The following is a 5,055-nucleotide window of genomic DNA, read 5'->3' as shown; positions in this document are numbered from 1 at the left end:
ATTGACAACAAATGGGAGACAATTTTCACAGTGAAATATCAGGCCGAAAAGTAGCACACACAGAATTTAAAGTTCAAAACTTATCAAATCTTAAAGGGAAAATGTAGAAACATGATGGTTCAACATGGTGGCCTCCGTGGAAGGTGACCTGTGGCATTAGTAGATATAAATAATAACATAACAAAAACACAACAATTTTCATCTTGAGTTATACACTAATGAAAACAGTTTTGCATATTCCATTTCTGCAAACAGATTGTCCTAGATATGACACACTGGACCTTTAAGTATTTATCTGTAACATTACAATTTCATGGCTAAATAAGCAGTAAAGCTTGAAAAACATCTTTAGGTAATTGAAAAGTACTTTATCTGGAGTGCAAACAAACAGCTCACCAGATTCTGATCAAATCCTGATTGATGGATGAAAGTATGTGACATCACCTTTTTCCAACTCTGCCCCGTCCTCTTCCAACCTGTGAGAGGGGCATTGAGGAAAGAAATAAAAACAGTGAAATAACAAAAGCTGTTCTAACTTTGGCAGAAAACAGTGTGCTCATGTACGATCCTATCAGGAAGGTAAGAAGTTGATTCAGAAAGGGGGTTTAAAGTTTTAGCAACCAGTGATCTAACTAGCATGTAGCATCATGGAGAAGATGTTTAATGCATTCAGCGAGAGCAAAGAGGATTTAATATGCATTTATGTTGCCAAGTGTACAGCGTGTTCAATGTGCCTCCTTCATTATTTCAGTCTTTGTGCACTGAGCTCATTCATCACAGAAAATCATTACTCCAAAAGTGAAGAAAAAGCGAGTTAAGTGGATGTTCTCTTGTAAACATTGTGCGAGTGTTGAGCAGCAGAGCTGAACAACTACAATACTGTAATTTGTATTTTTGCAGACGTTTATTGATTTGATGTTCCTCTTGGGCAGTTTCATGAATTCAATACATACAACATTAAAAACTTTTTTAAAAAGGTTTGAATCTTCACAAACACCTTAACGTCAGAATTGTAAAACCAGATAATAATTAAGTTCAAAATAATTATGAATAGTAAGCCAGTATGAGATGTTTGAGGTTCATCTGTTCTTTCATACCAAGGCTGCCGCCCTGTCAGCGTCCCGTGGCCCTCCATCCATCAGGCCCAATAAGCTGCCTCTCCCCCACACAGTGCACCGTCTGCCTCCTGAAATGAATTACATTTGCTGATACAAACAAAGAATCCCAGCCTGGTGGATGGTACCAGCTTGTGAGTGCACAGCAACAGGGGTGAGAGGGGAGACTGATAAATAGCTGTTGCACATACAACCACTTCTCGGTGGCCCTGGAGGTCAGGAGGGTGAGACCCTAGTTAACACTGACTGTATTCGGAACTAAAACAGTGTGGTGTGCCTTCCTCTTTTGAGATGGAAGGAGATGGATACGGAGGGCTGACTGAAATGGGAATATAGATCGGATGCTTTACAAGATGTAATTATGACCTGGAAGCTCAGATGTTTCTGAAAATGGAAGGCTTTGACATGGAAGATCACAGTTCATCTCCCGTTTCCTACCGACCGTCAACATCGGTTTCTTTTAACTCAAATTTTCTGACTCTGGCAATGACAAATTATGCATGTCCTGCTTATTCTGCCATAATGTCACAAAATGCTCATATGTGTTATTCTGGAGGGCAAATACAAACATTGCGTTTTGTTGTTTCATTTGAGGACTTGCTGGAAGAGCCAATAATGAATGAAAAGCTAGTAATGAATGAAAACTATAAGTATACAATAAGCAGGCGACATACTCGCAAGAAATCTTTGCTTTCTTCCATTCCATGATATGATCAGAGCATAATTTGTGTATTATGTATTTTTGTTACCAAACAATGACTAACGATAACTGAAATTTGAGAGAATACCCAATAGTTAAAAAAACATCTATGGGGTTTGATTTTTTTTATTTTTGGAAATAGTTAAAAAATGGACCCCTTGTGCAGTGCCCCTTTGCCCAGTGAGATGTTGTTATTTTTAGAGTAAAAATAGCTGCAGGTCCCTGAAGCCTTTCTTCCACAAACTGCCAGGATTTGAGTGGGAAGGTTTCTCCACTGGATGGATTTATTCATCTTACCTGTCAAACAAAGAAGGTGACCTGGCCTGTTCCTCTGACTGACCCAACGTCGGCAATGAAACCCCAGACAAAGACAGACAAAGACAGCGATAAAGAGAGATGAAAAAAGCGCGGCACAGCGTGAAGGTTACTTAGAACTATCTGACTCCTTCGCTCGCTCTGGACATCAACTCTGAAAAAGGTCATCCTCTTACTCTGTGTATCGTACTGTCTGTCTGAGCTCCCTTATGTGGGAGGTCTCACCACTCTCCCTCCTCTTGCTTTTGAATGACAATCCATTACACTGCTCACTATGGTCTTATCATAACAAGCTCAATCTCTGACCCTGGATTTTACAAGTTCCCCTGACACTGAAGCCAGTGCCCGCTGATGTGGAAATACTGTCATCCATCCATACTTCATGAGACTTTCTGAGATTCCAAAGAGTGAAATAAGCTCGGAGTATGATTCATTTACTGATGCAGCTTCGACTGCTGGCAAGCCTGACTGAGTCACCCTATGAGAGCTGACAGATCTGGTGACATCATGAGCTGACCTGTCATTTCGAGCTCTACAGTTTTTTCTTCGATCTCTTGTACAAGTGTGACAGTCTCATGGTTGACAGTGTGCTGTTAATAATTCAGCAGCAAATAAAAGCCATATTGCAGCAAATTACCTCACTGCACCATCCGCCCTTATTACTGGATTCCTGATAATGAAGTCATGGATTAGATCAGTTTTAGAGAGTGTGAATGTAAAAAAAAAAAACATCATTAATTAAAGGGCTTGTGGTTCATATTATGCATATGTTTCATATAAATGTGTTTGACTAGCTTCTACTCATATAGAGTAAACATGACAGCCCTAACACCTCACATCAAAGTTAACTTGTTTTATGAAATTGGAAACTGAATTTCTAATAAGGACTTAAAGAATGAAATCTGTATTTCTTACATGGATTTCTATAAATGCAGTGGCTGAGAGAATTTATATATGCTATTCCAATGGAGCTTAATTCAGGCATTTTCATAGCACTCATTTTGAAATCCATTCCTTGTGTGAACTGCACTTAAGCTGTTTTTTTCGCGAATCACAGTGACAACCATGATAAATAAAAGAAACCACACTGCAGCCTGTTGCATGTGGAACAACCTTCAGAAGAAAATGAGAAGATCATTTTTTGTGCTTTCCAAGACCTCTGGCCATATGGCAGAATCAGAGTTGTCAGGAGCCAATACAAAAGTAGAATTAAACAGATAAATCTCTCATCCCTACCATTACTGAGAGTCTCAGATGCTCCGAGCTGTGCTGTGGAGGTTGATAATAGCTTGAACTACTGCAGTGGCACCTCTGCTCTGTCGTGATAGTTGTCTCTCAGAGAGCCGCAGCTGTAGGTTTTCTGAAAACCGAAAGGATTTTTCTAAAAGCATAATTTTGTCCATTTAACCACCCTCTGGCCAACAAAGTCCCATAATGTACAAGCACTGCTTTCTTTCTTTCTCAGAAGCAATTATAATTAAAAAATAAAAAAATAGAGAGATTTTACAAATACCCAAAGCAAACACGTATTCTCTCTCCCTCTCAGGCCGTTCTTGTACTGCAGACCTGTGTGGGTGGTTATTGTTGTTTGATTGAGCTAATTTGAATATGCGGCTGCTGCTTGTGCCTTTGGATTCATGCAATTTCTCCAAACAATAACAGGAGCCAGAATTACTTTGTGCAGTCATACTGACAGGTGACTGTTTTTATTTTATTTCACAGCAGATAATGAACATTCAAGCTCTGACAATAACAAAACCTGTTTCTGCTGAATGCCTACTAATTATCTGCTCTACCTTCCCCTTTGTAATTGCACAGCTTTCTTTTGTATGGCTTTTGAGAAGCTGCAGAACTATACATATGTCAGGGTGTAACAGTATGTTGTATTGTTCCATTATTATTTAATACATGAGGGAAATTGAACAACTCAATTCTTGTTTATTCAAAGTCTGTTGAACAATGCAATGACCTGCTGTTCTTGTTGCTGCGTTGTGAAACACTGGTTTTGTTTGTGAGAGACTAACTATTCTAAATAGGTAAGTCATTCCTAAGTCACATATATTATACTTATGGAGTGAACTGTTACAGTAAATTTAAACATTTGTTTAGACTTATAGTCTTCAAAAAGTTTAGCGTGAAACTAACAGTGGGTGTGTAGTCTCACCACTTTAAACTCAAACTTATTGTCAAACTTCCGATCAGCTGGTGCAACAGACTGTTGGTTTTCCCCAATACTCTTAATTCTCTGGGAACATAATGAGCACCGGAAGCATCTGTAAAATAGTTTTAGGTTCCTCTCTCTCTGGGAAAATATCCTGACACAACAAGAAAACATGGGAGAAGCAAATAAAATATGCTTCTATTGGCACATCTGTTGTATATCAATAGATATCAGAAGCAGGCCATTATATTTGAGCTACTCAGTTACAGTTCAGGTACATTCCTGCTTAGGGCAGAGAGCCCTGGGCTGCAGTCCCCACCTGTGTGCCAACCCAACAGGTTTGACTTTCCTTTCAACCCTTCCTAAAATGGACAGCACTGCAGGGGTTAGTTGAGAAACGCCACACACAGCCAAGTTTCTAACTTCTCCTAAGAGCGATGAGCCTGCAAGATTAATAAGAAAGCCTTATATATTTTATTCAATAGTCAGGTGTATTGTTATACACTTTAAGGAGAAAAGAGTATTACAGTCAACCACTGAGAGCTGTGCTTTCTTCTCAAGCACAAGGTTTACATGATCAGTTGCAGATCAGCAAAGCTCCGGTGAGCTTAGTGCAGTGTTGTTACACAAACCAGATCTAGCTTCCTGTGTATTGACTCCTGACCTCAAACTTGTGTTAGTAGGGATTTAAATGCAACTTGTGTATTGTACTGAGTGTTTGTTAATCATACACTATGTTTGATGCTGCTATTGTTCGTGTGCTA

At 39.3% G+C, this 5,055-nt stretch overlaps 1 long non-coding RNA gene across 1 annotated transcript; it reads right to left on the bottom strand.

The window, feature by feature from the left end:
• Positions 1 to 386: 386 nt before the first annotated feature.
• LOC127370053 (uncharacterized) lies at positions 387 to 2,345 on the bottom strand. The gene is made up of 3 exons (XR_007886135.1): positions 2,113 to 2,345; positions 1,098 to 1,186; positions 387 to 476 (listed from the first exon to the last, which is right to left on the bottom strand). It is a non-coding gene; the product is annotated as an uncharacterized LOC127370053 (long non-coding RNA).
• Between the last annotated feature and the right edge of the window lie 2,710 nt (positions 2,346 to 5,055).

Source organism: Dicentrarchus labrax, unplaced genomic scaffold (genome assembly GCF_905237075.1).
Source record: "Dicentrarchus labrax unplaced genomic scaffold, dlabrax2021, whole genome shotgun sequence".
NCBI lineage: Eukaryota > Metazoa > Chordata > Actinopteri > Moronidae > Dicentrarchus > Dicentrarchus labrax.
This window is presented reverse-complemented; position numbering and strand designations above follow the sequence as displayed.